Source organism: Lepidothrix coronata, unplaced genomic scaffold, assembly GCF_001604755.1.
Source record: "Lepidothrix coronata isolate B3197 unplaced genomic scaffold, Lepidothrix_coronata-1.0 Scaffold64, whole genome shotgun sequence".
NCBI lineage: Eukaryota > Metazoa > Chordata > Aves > Passeriformes > Pipridae > Lepidothrix > Lepidothrix coronata.
The window spans coordinates 4695108-4711691 of NW_016690244.1; positions in this window are offsets into that span (position 1 = coordinate 4695108).

A 16584-nucleotide genomic window follows, 5' to 3' on the forward strand; every position below is an offset into this window, starting at 1 on the left:
CTCCAGTCCAGAATATTCCCTATAGTAGCCTGGGTCAGAGTAGAGGTTTGCATCTTAACAAAAGCAATGGGTCACATCTCTTCCAAAATCCAACCAAGATATCCCATCCCACTGCATGTTTCTTACTAAGAAGCATTTGGCTGGGTTGTTCAGGCCTTAGTTTTTCACCTAAAGACGCAAGGAAAATCCTAGCTGAGATTATAGTGCTATCTACATTAATTATGTACCTAATTGTCATTGCTCTGGAAGAAGAGACAACCCCCTGAGCTCCCTGGAGTTCAGGCTTATTTGATGCTTGTCTGCACTGGCTCCTTCTGCTCAGTTGGCCACGACTCTTACCCTGCCAAACCTCTCTAGCCCTGCGGCAGGGACGAGGCTTTCAGGAAATCCTTTCTGAACATCAGCCATAACAAAAAACAAACCAAAAAAACCCACCCAAACCATTAGCATCACACTTGGCTGTGACTGCTTGGGTTAAACTGCTCTACCTTCCTGCAACATTTTATTTATGACCTTTTGCATTTTATTTCAGACGGTCCTTCAGTTAAACAACAGCAGAGAGCATATGAAACTGAAGGCTGCTCTGGAGATGATGGATGAGGCTCCCCACGCTCCCCGCCGCTTGTAGCCCATGAGTCATCTGCTAATTTCCTCAGTTAAAACTGACAGACAATTACCTGGCATTTCATCACGGCCAACCGGATTTTTTTTTTTTTCCCAGAGCTCACTATCTATCTTTTGATAGCAATGACTACAAAAACTGCTGCCTAAAACATTGTCTCTCAAAGCTTTAATATTTTATTGTTATTGCTTTGAGTTTTTGGTACACAATACCGGGCATCTTACATCTTTGCTGCTCCAAATCTTTTCCTGTATCTGCTTCTTTACAGCACATTACCCAAGAACTATTCTGTTAACTGCATTATATAAGTACTGGAACAAATCATGTTATTGATGAGTATTTTTGAAGGTCTTTTTTTTTGTAAATGCAACTCAGCAACTCTCCCAATTGCTTCATTATTAGAGAAGATGATGTTTAATGTAAATGTAGTATTTATAGTTTCGTGCAATAACTAACAAAAATCTCAGAGCTTCCCTGTCCTCCAAATCCTTTGACTGGACTCTCAGCTTCACTAGATGGAGTGCTACACTGTTCAGCAGATAGTCCAAGGGCCAGAGGTTCCTTTACCCCCCTGTAGGAAGGTCTTCCTCTTCGGATGGTCTAGACCTGTAGTAAATCCCTCCTCATCATGCCTGGTGTTAGGGGCAGCCCTGTACTCTGTAACCACTGGCCATGATGACACCACTGGCAGATCCTGCCCGTCACTGGGGCCACTGGTTTCTCATGGCTCAGGGACTGGGGGACTTCTTCACTGACCATGAGGTGACCAAATGTGTGACTGGGACCAGCTTCAGAGACTGTTGCCCCAAACTGAGGAGCCTATATAAGCAGGGCCATGGCTGTGAGGAAAGGACCTTGCACTCTCCCAGTAGCTGATATAGGGGAAGATTTTTAGGGTCACTGTAGTTCAAACTAAAACTCATAGCAGAGGATAACTGGCCTGGGATCTACTGTTATGAAGGCTGTGGGATGTTTCATGCTCAAGGAGAAAGTCTTCAGTCACCCTAAGGACTTTAGGAGATTTTATAATGGTCATCTGATATTCAGTTTTGACTCTTTTCAAATTGATCAAATGTTCTATTCTAAAATACAAGATCTTCCCTTGCAGAGATTCTCCACCTTCTGAGAAATGATGTACCACACCATTTTAAAAGGTAACATCTTCTTTGGTAGGGTAAAGAAAGTACATTCTGCCCAAAGAAGCTGTGCATGCCCTGTGCCTGGAAGTGTTCAAGGCCAGGTTGGATGGGGGCCCTAAGCCTGGTCTAGTGAAAGGTGTCCTCATGACAGCAGGGTTGGAACCAGATGATCTTTAAGGTCCCTTCCAACCCAAACCATTCTATGATTCTACGATCCTACATCTGGGCAGCCAGTTCCTGATGCCAGGAACTGGTGATATTGTCCGTTCCTAGGAGAGCCCTGAGAGTCTCAAGTTATGTGGTTTGATTTTATCATGTTGTCTATATGAAGCCATCTCCCCCTAAGATTTTTAACATTTTGATATGCTAAATCCCTATTATTTGTACTGCATTGGTTAGCTGTGAATACAGCTATGGGAAGAGACCTCATAGCCCTGGTAGCTGGTAGCTGTTGCACATGGCCACGTGGGCTTCCTAACCTAAAAAGGTTGTGTCTTAGAATGGACAAGTACTTTAGTCTCTACTGCTTAATACTGTTTCAGGTTAGAATTTATCCCTGGCCATCTTTAAAAGCATTTTTCTTTCTTGGTGTTTATTTCCTCACCTTCTTGCATAATTGCTAGAGAACAAGCATATCTACCCTAAAAGGGCCCTTTTCCTCATTGATGGAATGTCTCCATCCCTCTGTCTGTCCTTGTGGCCCCATCTGCACTTGCATCCACTGAATTGCAACTTCAACACTGCAATCAGAGCTGCAGAAAATACACCAGGCTTTGGTCTCCCTACTGAAAACACCTGGAAGATAAATCTTAATGTGAGGCATAAAATGTAGAAGAGCGCAGAAATTAACTAAATCAGGCAAAATTTGGGAGTACAAATATGATGTTAATTAATCTCTTCTCAAAACCTACACACACCTCTTGCTCTTGGTTAGATCTTAGCAGCTGGCAAGAACTCAGATGCTAGAAACGTTTCCTGTTCTTATTTACTCAATTAAAAATAGCCATCAGTGTTAAACCATCCTAACACTTCAACCTAGCACTTTTGCATTCTGTATATCTGCATATATAACATGTGTAAAACATGTGTAAAATGTATGATATTTATATACACATATATGTAAAACGCTTATTAAATATGTACATGGACATACAAATATGTGCGCATATATATGCCTACACACACACACACAAACAAATAAGCACATGTAAATGCTTCATGGTGCTACTTTGCATGAAGTAGTACATGCAACCAAGAGCAGGCACATAACAAGTTCATGTGTTACGTGTCTCACACCAGGAAACTTCCTTGCAGAACTAGTGGCTTATCTGTATGATGTTCACTCACTCCAACTTCTGTAACTTTATAGAACTGAGCTGTCACTTAAACTGCCTTAAACTAAGGTGATTAATTCCTCTCCCTCCACCTGCAATTCCAAAGCAGCACTTTGTAATAGTGCAGGGTTCGTAATCATAAAGTATTGATGTCGCAAGCATTTATTGCTAGGGTAATCAGAGGAGGAAAGGTTACTGTCTGTGTGTGTGCCCATTCATATGTATGACTTCTGCCTATTCTTTGTGTCTCTCCCTTTGATTCCCCAACATATCAAAAGGCTTTTGGGGGACCCAGCTGAGCAGCCACCTGCAGTGAGGAACCGCTCCAAGATAGTTTGGCATCTTATCACAATGGCATAGAGAAGGCAAGTGGTCTTCCCAGCTGGGCTTTCTGAAAAGGACTGCCTAAAAGCAATTGTTTAAATTTCAGTGCTCCCCAGGAAAATGTTGAGCCCTTCCTTTAATGTGTCTGGTTTTGTTAACATGCTGTCCCAGGCTGATGAGTGGTGCCAATCCTCTATTATTTCATACAGTCTCAGTGCTCTTGTATGCCTGCCAAGCACAAGGGGTGGCCAAAGGCAATGGAGAGGGAACTGGATGTGTCCCTCTGGTCATGTTCAAGCCAAGCCTGGCTGTGGCTTAGAGCTGCAAAAGGAGATGCTCTAGCCTACAGCCTTGGCAGAGCATCTCAGTGGATTTCTGCACCACTCTGCCTTCATTTATCCCAAATGTTTCTGGTCTCCGAGACACGCGATGCTGAGAATGTCCTTGCCCCTTCTGATCAAAATCATGCCTCTGTATCAACCCAGAGCATGACAGATCCTTAAACGTGATGAATCCATCCAGACTCATCTTACTTTACGGATATCCTAGATCAAATAAAGCACAAAGGTCTGGGGAATAGGAGGTTACCAAGGAGAACAAGGCTAATAGGAAGGCACCAACCAGTGCAAATCAGCCTTTCACACACTGTGGTCCAATGCAACCATTTAGTGACTCCAGTCAGATGACGACCACATCCTTCTCTGACTCATTTTTATTTCTGAAACCTCTTTTCCTCTAAACTGGTCTATGGGCTGTGTGCACAGTTGGGTCACTTCTACAAGGACTGCTGCTGACCCTGGCAGACTTGAAGCAGGAGTGTGACTGTACTCCAGGGTGAAAATAAACCTTGCCTTGGTAAATACAGCACAATGAAATAAAAAAAAAAAAACCAAAACAAACAAACAAAGAAAAACTGTATGAATTTGGCAACTGATCTTCTTGGAACTTGCTTCAAACCCACCAATGATCAAAATCAGAATGTTTGTGGCTGTAACTTATAAGAACGGAAAAATACTTTTGTTTAAAGAAGCTCCATTCTCTATAAGGACCTAATGCAAAGTCTGCAGGAATCAGAGGGAAGCATTTACTGACTCTAATGAGAGGAAGGCAGAGGGTCTGATGGCTGTAAGTATTTTTTTCATTTGTCCAAATGAATTTAGACAAAAAAAATAATTTTTGTCTTCAGGAGGAAAACATGTGCATTGCCCGACATGGCTGATTCTAAACACTGAGTGACTGTGATCAGAACCTGTGCCATTGGTAGTGACATGAATAAAAATCAGGAGTATGAAGCAGAGACATAAGATTCAACACTTTTTGTAGACAGTCAAAACAACAAATGTGTGGAGAAAAACTAACAAGATGGGGTTCAGAAGTACCAGAAATACACAATTATTTCAAGTCCTGTAGAAAAAAAATGTTATTTTTAATGAAAAATAGTAATTTCTCCATTTTGGGGGGGATACACACAATAGCCTCCAAAACTACACTCTCAGTATATATATATATAAATCTATGAAATGCTTAAGAATCAGACGGAAACATTATTCCTACTATCCTCACAGATGTTATATGGATTAATATGGTCCCTGAATCACAGCCTCAACAGAACTCTCTTAAAGACAACCCTTCAGCCCAGTGGGCAGAGCCTGGCTTTGTGCCCATCTGGATGAGCCTCTTCAGCAAAGTGAATTTCTCTGAACTTCTGTCCTGAGTGGATGTGTTCCTAAAACAGGGCTGTTGGAAAGAGATCTTTATAGCTCTCCTTCACTTTCCCAGCTGGCTCCACAATAGTGGGATCAAACCCCATTTGTAAAAAGGGAAAAAAGGAAGAAGCCTATTTAGAAACACCCATGCTCCTTCAGTGCTGCATCTGTGCCAATACCAACTCAATCCTTTCTCAATGGCCCATACCATTCACAGAGTTTTCACTACTGCCTTTTCAGATGTCACACCATGGCTGTAATTTTGGCTTTGATCACAAGCTAGGCTGAATTGCCATTGAAGGATGTGGTAAAATCATCCCCCACACCAAACAGGCCCAGTTCAGCACAGCTTAAACACAAGAAGAGAACATCACCCAACACAGCAGACACCCCACTTTCCCAAGTACAGTATCCAGAGCCCTTCACTGATGATAGGTAGTTTTAGGCATTTGCAGCACACAGAGGTGACTTATTTTGGGATAGATGGGTTAAACCCCACTCTCACCTAAAGGAGCCTGTTGAAAACCTTGCAAAGGCCCCACAGAGCATTTCTTTCTTGAGACATTTCCCCAGAGAAGAAAGTGGTTTCCGAAAGGAGGAGAAGAAACAATGAAATCCTTGGAAGCATATGAAGCATTAATAATTAAACAGGGTACTTACTAGCAATGACTAAAGTAACTCAGAAAATTAAAGACATTTCTTCAGAAAGTTCTGTACAGTGCAGTTTCCAGTTAATCAAGGCACCAAAAATGTTTTTAGGGTCAAGCTTTGAACACAGCCATCGTTTGCTACTATTTTATTACTTGTTGTTGTATGCAAGGTTGCACAACACATAGAGAAGTCACTGTTTTACCACGCCAGGGCAGTGAAGAGATGTAAGTCATCTGTTTTTTTTTTTATTATGTGTTGATGAGCCTGTTGCTCATCAATATTTTTGCACTATGCAAAATTAGACCATTTAGTCATATGTCCACCTCTCATCTAGTGCTAATAAAAGGCCTGGCAGTGGTATCACAGCAAATCAAGAGTATATGTGTGGGGACCAGTCAGCTCCATGATATCACCCACACAACGTCTGGAGTAAAATGGCACCCACAGCGCACACCATTCCTGACGCAAGGCCACATCACAGTACCGAGCCCAAGTGGCCTCATAAGGATGTCTCCTTAGGCACAATCAAACTTTCCTCTCTGCTCTATCTTGATCCCAACTGGTACTTTCACGTGTCTGAGCATTGTGAAGTTGTATTAAATGTTTGAGGTTCAGGGGCAAGTCTACATCTTACAAGAGCTGGAAATTCCCCAGGCTTTGGCCACTCTTTATTCGTGCAAACACAACCACCAAGGAGAGCTGGGGTGGGTGGTCACCCCAGCGACCAAGCAGACCTCCCACAACAATGAGGCTGCTGGAAAGTGACGATGGATGGAGGGGTCAGCAGTGCATAGTCTGGGAATGGCTTCCTTCCCCAGAGCCACACCAGAAGTCTGCCTGACCCCTTCACTGGAGTTGTCCATCCCACTTGGCACACAGGAACTTCATCTGGGCCCCACATAACACACGGGGAGTTACAACCCCCTTCAAGACCCTCCACCTGGACTTGGCAGTAGGCGCATTTTCCTGCAGGAGTTTGCACCAAGTACAGTTCTCAGCAGGACTTAAATGTAATTGCTATTTACAGAGCAGCCAAACTGCAGAGGGCTTTTACAAGCAAACAAGGATGAAAACATGCCTACCCCAAGTGTTTACGGCTTCAGAGGGAATAGACAAGCTGTCTGCTGAGGTTGGCCGAGATTTTCTAGGGGCAGAGCCAGTGCCTCCCCACAGGGACAGGACATTTTGCTGTGCTTTAGGGAGAGGGGTACACAGCAGCACTCAGCCTACAGGATCTTTCACACGGCAACCTCCAGGGCTGCCTGAGTCTGCTCTGCAAGGCCAAAAACTGGCCCCATGCCTGGAGCGCTGCTTTGGATTCTGAAGATAAGTTCTGGGGATGGGCATCTCAGCATTCCCAGGGCTACTTCTGCAACACCCACCTGGCAAGGCAGGCTTTTACAGAGACTTTAAAAGTGTTTTTGGTAATAGCAGGCACAGCAATGATTGGGACTTCTCTCTCTGCACCTCCAGATTTTAAAGCCTAAACTGTATTGTGTTCCCCTCTTCCACCCCTCTAAGAAGAATCCCAGCAATCATCAGCACAATGGTGCTTTCTGTTTTCTGATGAGCCTGTGAAGGAAGATAAACTACAAAATGAATGGAAATTTAGCACCCAGGCAGAAGAGATTCTCTGCTTTTTTTAAAATATCAACTGTATTTTGATTAATGTAAGTCAATCCGTCCCCTGACAGACAGGGGGGTGCTGAGCCACACCAATGGAGCCAACATGCAGCAGCTGCCTTCCTGTTATTTTCATCTCTCTAAAGCCTCCCACACCTCTCATGCAGACATTCATTTAACTCTGCTTGATTCACAAGTATAAAACGGGGGGGGGGAGAAGGGGGGAATGGGTTTGGACTGATGCTATAAATAGTTCACAGCCAGCTATGGGTGAAAATCAGAGAGAACAAATCTCCAGCCTCCATATTTTAAGCTGAAGTAGTTTATCAGGAGAGGGAGAAGTAAATATTTGGAGTGAGGGGGGAATTAGAGAAGATGGACCGTGTGTGATAAAACTAGTTCACCCTTTGCTTAAGAGGTAGAGGCAAATGTCTGGGGATGGAAGCCCTACCAAGGGCCATTCTCACTTGGAGGCATTACTGGAGCTGGGACAATATTGATTGGCTAAGGGTGTATCCCAAACAATTCTCAGTGACCCAGGCTTTGCTATCCAGACCCACCCTGTGCAGTGCAACAGGACTGTTTGTGAGGACTCTACTCCTATGGGGAAAAAACAGCTACTCTCCATGGGGGGGAGGAGCTGGTGCAGTGTCTTGGAACAAAAAGTTTGGAGTCTGAACGCACCTCGGGACTTGGCAGCTCACCAGTGACAGCTTATCTAGGGACTGTTATAGGAAATGATAAGTTATCAGTAACTTTTCCAGGGACATATCTCATGACATCTGGCAAAGAATCATACAGCTTGTGAATTCTACAAGTGTAAAACTCCTTATGAGCTGCCCCAACCCGTACACATTCCCTCCTGCTCAGAGCAGGAACTCACACCAGCACTCAAGAATCCAGGGACAGCCTGGCTGAGGAAGGACCATTGAAAACCTGAAGATAGAACCCACTGAAATAGGTAGATTCATCAAGTGTTACTAAAGATTATTGGCAAAAATAAAGCTAAATTTAAGACTGAGTTTATGTTTGAAAACATGATTATAGCCACATGGTTTGCTCCAGTATGAAACACAGCTAGCGTTTAAGCTGCAGCTATAGTAAGGAATGGCAAGATTGGCTTGCTGGGGATGGACAATGCACAATGAGGATTTTGATAGCACATTTCATTAAAAAAAATTCAGTCCTTTCTGAATACACAGTAGAACAAATATTTGTGTTGTTGCTTATAATTTTCTCTGTCCATTTCCTAGTTGTGAGGAATAGGTCGCCTGGCCTAAACTTGAAATACGGACAGTTTAGGGCTGCTTTCACAGAGTCCCAAAAATGCTGGCTGCTGCACCACTGGTACAGCAGTTCCACATCTCTTAACTCTCCCTCAGATACTGGTCTAAACCAGACACTTAATCTAAGGTTCTCAGGAACTTCTTCCAGCGTGTAGAAATTTCTTACTAATGTCCATCCTGAACTTCTCATGCCACAGTTTGCTGACGTTATCCATCCTAGCACAGATAAGAGTATGAGGAGCAGAATGCAAAGATCTAATTCCAACAGAGCAAGACTTTTTCACGATTGCCTTGAGTTCCTTACATCTAAATTTAAAGTACCTAAATAAGTAGCCAAATAATTTGAAACACCTAGCTAATGACATGCCCATAGCAGAAATATCATGAAAACTGAATATAGGGAACTAAATTTAAGTCAGTACAAGAAGAACATGAAGTGCAGCCAGCCTCTTCATTTTCATTTTAGCTTTCTGTTTCGCATTTTTCAGTCTTTCCATTCTGCTGGTTTGCTTCATTGATCCCAGAATTCATATAGGTTTTAACTTCAGCTATCCAGGACCTGGAGAAAGCAGCTTTTCAACAGGAGCCACCAGCCTTTGGGATCCTCCTTCACTGATCGTTGTTCAGCTCAGTGAGCTCCACAGAGGGCGGGGCTGATCAGCAGAGGAGGCACAGCTCCTCCAGGTCCTCTCTTGTGGACTTCAGTAGCATTTCCAGGCAAAGGCCACCTCAGAGGTACAGTGAAGGAGAGGGCCACTTTGCAACTGGACTCCCTAAAGCCTTGGGTAACATAAGTAGCACTTGTTACTGATGCTGCAGCTGCTATTATTGATGATAGTAAATAGCAATATTAGACTGAATAAGGATTTCCAGAGACGACCCTCAACAAAGAGTGAGCAGATAGGTAAAAGCTTAAAAGGCAAAGGTCTCCTGGGGTAAAGGAGCCCATTCAACCTAAGCAACAGATGATATTTGGAAAGTAAATATTTATAATTAGAAGGCCACCCCCTCCACCTTGTTTTGCACCTCAAGTAGACAGGGATGAGTAAGATGGTAAGAAAAAAAAATTGTGGTCAAACTGCAATGAAAAAGAGTGGATTGATTATTTAGATTTCTTCTGATAATCCAACTTGCAAATAGAGCTTGTCTTCTCTCATTTTCATGTCTTGGATGCTTACAGAGCTGTGGGACCAGTTGCATTTAACAAGATACTTCATATGCTGTTTGGATTTCACAATGTTTGTACAAGCATAAGATGAATTAAAGCAAAAGACAGTGAGAAGCTGCTAACAGTTTACTTTTTAAAAAATAAATTAATTATTAACTTTTTATTTTTGCTTTCTGGTTCTTTCAAAGACTCAAGTTAATCTCCTCATCTAAGTCTATACTAGCTCCAGTGATGTGGTTTTATTATGGCATCAGCAAAAATCTGTTAGATTTTCCTTGTCCCCAAAAGGCTGCACCACTCCCTGCTCTACTAAAAGAATTTAGGGTCTAGGGCACAAATACAGACAGCAGCACAAGCCCTCCTAGCATGACCAATGCAGGCTGAGCTGTTCTGTTCTGCCCACAGGGAGCTCCAGCTGGCAGCAGCTTCACTGCTGGGGCAGCACCGCTGGTACCACCTCCTGCTCATCCCACCTGAATCATCACATGCTGAAACACTGGACAAGATACAACTCATCTTGAAGGTTAAAACAGAGGTGAAGAAAATTTTCCAGCAAGAGCTTGGTTTCCTACTGTCACTACCAGTGGTGCACACCCCTTAATTAGATAACCTGAAATTTTTTGGCGCTGAAGAATAGCTTGCTCCAACTTTCTGAACAGTAATTGTAGGTCCCTTGGGATCAGCTTGGCTTTGTTGCTTTGCAGTCTGTGCCACTGCAACTCATTTGAAAACTAAGCACACCAAGGAGAGCTGAACTGCATCTGTCCATGCAAAGTACATACATGAGGTCTCCTGCTTTTGTTAGCAATATATTATCAGCAAAATTTCTTTCTTTCTTCCTTCCTTTCTCATAAAAGTCTGGCTGGTTTACAGATGGATGAACCTACTGAAAATCCAAGCACCTGAGCCCTTGGTTCAAAGTCATATTGTAGCCTTTTGCAGTTACTGTATGAAACTTCATAACAGGAATCACTAGAGGAAGGTAGGAAAGTATAGAATTTTTTAATATAAGAGTTAGGTAATTTTCCTGGATACAAAGAAAACTGTTTCAGGCTTTTGGTATTTTTGTTTGTTTGTTTGTTTGTTTGTTTTTTCCCCAGCCTTGATTTAATTCAAATTCTCTATTGCACACAAACTTTTATAAGCATAATTAATGTTCTGTCCAAGGCACTCAGCACTGGGCTTACCTGTGTTCCCATGGGAACCAATGAACATTGCACTGACCAAGTGGAAATAAAATAATGTTGCAAACTTTACTGAGATGCAGCACCCAGATATCCATCTCGTAACATTTGTAAGATGAGTCCTACAATTAAACCTGCAAAATAGCAAATAAAATGGGCCAACAGTCTTCAGCCATCCACTGGGAGTGATACCAAGCAGACACTGCTATATACATTAACCTCAGTGACCTGAGCATGAGAACTGCTGGGGAACAAAAATGCAGATTTATATAAAATGATGTAATGCTCACCGTGATGGCAGAGCCCTCAGACCAGAGTCACAGTTAGGTCCAAAAGCTTCCCTGTGCCACCATCAGGGAGGCTCTTCCAGGACATGAGACATTTGTGTCTCTAAGGCTCACCCCAGGTTGCACTGGGACCAGTTTTGAGGTTGAAAGCACAACCCTGCTGTCACCTCCTGGTGACAGGAAAACATTTGGCTGCAGAGGAGCACATGTGGTCCTGCAGTCCACCAGTACAAGCTATGTCTTACAACCACTGCTTTCCCAGTCACCTCCACTTATCCCAGTCCTTCAGATGAAGAGCTGCACTGGCAAAGTCTTTTACGTTATTTTTGCTGTGAAGATGGTACATCCACATTGAATCCTTTCACGTAGGTTCCCTTGGGTATGACTTTGTAGAAGAATGTGCAAAAGTGTATATTTCTATATCTAGGGATTTTAAAAAAAAGTGTAGCTTTGCACTGAAATTAGAAGAAATTAGGAATTATAGCTACAGAAGTAAATTTTAGCTAACCTTGACCAGACTACTCACTCTGCGAACCTGGAGCTAGATTTTATGAGATCCAATCTGTAGTCTATAAAATCCTCGAGGTTGATCAGTTTAAGTTTTGCTTTTGAATACTTGAACCTACAAAGTGCAAAAATGGTCAGATCCTGCCCTGCTGTTCCCAATTTTTAACACAAAGTAAAACTGAACGAAGTAGAGAGGGAAAAAGACACCCGAGGACAAGCAGATTCAAATTAATGTGAAATAAAATCTATCCTCAAGCTCTCTGCAGTGAAGTAGCCAAGCATCCTCTGCTTTTTCCAAGAGAAAAAATGCTGGACTTCCATGTGCAGAACAGAATCCAAGCACTGTTGCTATCACAGCACACCTGCAGCACTTGACAACAGCTGATCAGGGGTTACAGACCTGGCTGGCAGTTACAGTGAGGTACTGAAGAAAAAATAAAAAAAAAAAGAAAAAATATATTTCTAAAAGGGAAGGGAAAAAAAGGAGAAAGAAGAAAGCTTAGCTGTTATTAAGATATTATCACCTTTTAGGATTTTGTCTGTCAACAGCTTTCTGGAGATGTTATCACAAAACCTGTGCTGTGTAACAACCGCCAGGAAGGCACAGATGTGATCAGTGACAGAGCCTATCAGACACACGTTAAATTCTAAGTGAACCTCCAATATTTCACTGTAGCTACTTTTGGGTACATAACAAATGCAGAATGAAGCCTTTTCTCTATTCAACTTGTTCCATAAAACTTTCTCTCCCTCCACCAATCTAATGTATTGCATTGGCTTCTCTGATTCTTGTTGGTTGTTGAACTAAGTTCACACGCTACAACACACCCAACAGGTCACTGGCAGTAATTAAGTTTGTTATTAAATGACTGACAGCCACTGCCACAGGGAGGCAAACAGAGATAGATGAGAGAACAGACAGGCAGCAGCTGATGGACTCCTCAGCACAGACCGTCTTTGCATTGCGCTCAGCTTTCAAAATATGAGGTCTGTATGTTCTACTGGCCCCTTACAAAATGCTCTCGGTACCAGGAGTGCACAGAACCAGGCACAAGCAGGGGATTACTTAAGTCAGCTAATAGGAATCACCAAGGATGGGGCTTAAATTTAAATCCTGCCCTTAATCATGGAATGAAAGCCTAGCTGCAGGCAACCAGCAGGCACTTTCCTCAGAAAATAATTCAGTGCCTGAATTCCTCTCCTGAAGATTACATGCCTGAATTTCTGATTTCAAGAGGGTTGCTTATCTTTTCAGCTGGGTTAAAGCAGGCTCACCACATGTGTGGGGCATCTTTATCCCCTCCATCTTCCTCCGACCTTGCCCTCCTGAGAGTTCATCTATCTGACTTCGTAAGGTTGCTCTCTCAGACGATGCCCAAGCTGGATCCTTTTAACACAGTCTTTAGCGACAAACACTTCCTAGATTTACTACTCATGTCCATCCTGGTTTTACAGTCTCTTCCCTTGTTCCTGCCAACCTGCAGCACGAATCCATGCCTCTCTCCTGTCAGAACTATCAGAACTGCTTCTCTGCAAATTCCTCAGTTGCTCATCACCACACCATGTCCCCAGTGCCTGCAATGCTGGGCTCCTCAAGCTTCTCACGCACATCTTCCTCCTCACTCCCTCATCCCTCTCTCTCCATCAGTTTTTAGGTATGTTGCTCTCAGTGCAGCACAGCTCTAAAAGGTGCCCAGTCCTCAGCTGTCAGGTGTTTACTCTCTTGTCTTTCAAAACCTTTTCTTAGCACTCCCTGTTTCTCCAGGACCTCACACACACTTGTCCTGGGTCAAGTTTCATTTAAACTCCACAGGCTGTGGGATCAATCAGTATAGTGACGTCTCACAGACTTGTGCTCTCTTGAAGCCACTACTTACTAGTATAAATTTAAAGACACATAATAGCATTTGGAAAGATAAGGGTCTGGTTGTAAAAATACTTTTGAATAACTAGGCACTAGTAATTCATTAGGTTTCTTACATATGAATTACCAGATAAGATACTTACAAGTTTATAAAACAGCAATTATTTTAACTTGACATTTAATAACTATGAAACTTTTTCAAAATCTCTCTGTGCTTGAAAACATGCAGTTACTTTTGATCATCCACAATAAACCTCATTAAGTGATTAAGAGAAGCTGACCAGTTAAAGCACTGGCTTCAATACAAACAGATGACACCACTTGATGATATGTCTGACACAGTCTGCATTCCAGACAAAAGCAAGTTTTCTGTTCACATCAAAGCACATATTTTGGACATCAGTAAACATAACAGATCTGACTGGGGGGATGCACAACAGGGGAGAAGGTCAATGCTTTTGCTTACATGTCTACACTGAAGTTTCAGGATTTTTCTTCTTCCTTCAAAGAGTGCAGAGAGCAGACTTTCACCAACTGGAGCAGTTGCACTGAACTGTAAACAGGCGATGCTTGAAAGCCTGTCACTGAGTCTCCTGATCAGAAATGAACAAACAGCAAGCGCTGAAGGACAGGCACGTACACACACTTAGTGCACACACCTTTGTGTTGTTTGGATTATTCAGCTACTAACTCAGAGATGGTAAAAATTCACAGCTCTGAGAGCCACTGTGCAGAGTACTTAGCAAACTGCTTCCGAAAGCACTTCTTGGCTTTTCAATAGCATGAGAAAACAAAGCCCCCCTGAAACTCCTTCCATTCTGTGTGTACGATCAGGGTGGGTAAGTGTCCTCAGTGCACCCCATAACAGGTAGGCTTCAGCAGCAGCATCATTAAATTGTCCAATAGCTTTGTATAACAAGGCTTGAAACATTCTGTCTCTGGCACTTGCAGTGCCTGCAGGCTGATAACCTTTGGCCTGAGAGCCATGGCCTTATGGATCCAAGATAGGGTGACAAAGAGTCAAAGAACATTTCACAGCACTTTCTCTGTGAGGGCGAAATAGCAGCTTACAAACCAACTGGCAATTCCACGGAAAACAACTGATTTTCTCTTTAAGTGGCATACAGGGAAAGCACTTCTCTCTCGACCTGTGATCAAGGGAAGTGGAAGATGAGGGAAGCAAAACAAAATCGGTTTCTTTTCTATCAGGCTATTTCTCCATATGGAGCTCTAAACTTTCAGGCCAAATAAAGGAAAATTTCAGGCTAGCCTGAAACATGGAAGCTCCTGCAAAAAAATCTCCCTTCGGAAAGAGGTGGTGCAATCTGAGAATAAACCAGCAGACAAAAATGCCTTTCTTGCTCACTGCAGAAAAGGGCATCATGATTTTGAACTATGCACCGTGTGATAAATGTTTCATTGCCCATTGCAAATTTTCATGCATATTTTGTGTGGTGCTGCGCAGACACATATTAAGCAAGACTGAGGCACCAAAACTGTAATTTGTGCTGCAAGCTCATTACTGCAAGGAGCAACAAAAGGTTTCATGCAGTATTTGGTGAGAATCTGCTGAACATCACTTTCAGAAGAGGCCACATGAAGAAAAGACTCTGCTTCAGCAATGTTAATCTTTCCTCTTGATCTTCTAGAAATAAAAAAAGAAACTTTTATAAAATTACTATCTTGTCTATGAAAATGAGTCATACTGCTTTTTGACAGAGTATCAGGTTGCCAAGGGACCCTCTGCAAGGTTTTGAGTACCTTGAAAAAACCATGTTTTTAAAGGTTTTGTACTACTTAGAAAGGACATGAGGAAGCAGATGAAAACAGATGAAAACTTGACTTAGCTGACTCTAAGACTGTGTCACCCAGGGAAATGTGAAGGAAATTATACAGCATGACTTTAATGATATGAAATTGGTTTAAGTCAATTTTTTGTTGTTTTGCATCCCCTTGCAGTCCTGCCCCTTTCAAAACCCCCAGCCTGGATTTGTGCATGATTTGACTTCAGTATGTATGGTTTATGCCAGAAAATTTTACACACAGGAATTTGAGAAGCAGCAATAAGCACCACAGCACAGAAGGCTCCATCTCCAGCGTAAACTCATTAGATTACAGCAAATAATTCAAGCCATTTTCTGCATTCATACTGAAAACTGCACTCGTTTCCTCAGCTGACTGTCTCTTCTGGGTTCTGTTCTAGTGCTCAAAGTTACTGCCATGAAAGGGAACATTAATTTAACCCCCAAATGAAATTATTCACAAGCAGTGATTTTTAATTCATCACGGGCAGTAGCTAGGTGTCACTGCAATCAAAGAAAGTAAGAATGTACCTCAGGTCTTCAGCATTCAAACAGAAATGAGTCCATGGCTCATCAACCATTCACACAGCTGGGACCCCATATGTAATAGCCTATTGGAATGAGGGAAGTGAGACAGAGAGAACTAGGATGTTATGATGCTGCTGGAAATCTTCCTTGTGATGCCCACTCCAGTCGGCAAATTCACACTTACCACACACACACTTCTGTAAAACCAGGGGAAGATGTGCAAGGAAGAGTGCACCGACAGAATGGCTGGGGACTGAACCAGTGTCATATCACATGTCCTTCTGGGTACTGCATGAGGTAAGTCAGCAGGCTGCAATTATTTAGAGACTATCAGTCCTAATGTACCCCTTTCCTACCTGATACCATAACTTGGCTGTACATACTCCTCAGGAAGAGCTGCCATCTGTCTATCTGTTTTGCTGCCACACGTCAGGAACAGCAGAACTGCACCAACTGAAATGAATTCTTTTTCTGGTGTGATAGCATTAAGGCTAAGTGCAATCAACTTAAACTCCTCCCCCAGAGGAATTCCTCCCTTCCTCCACGCTGTCTCCAAAAC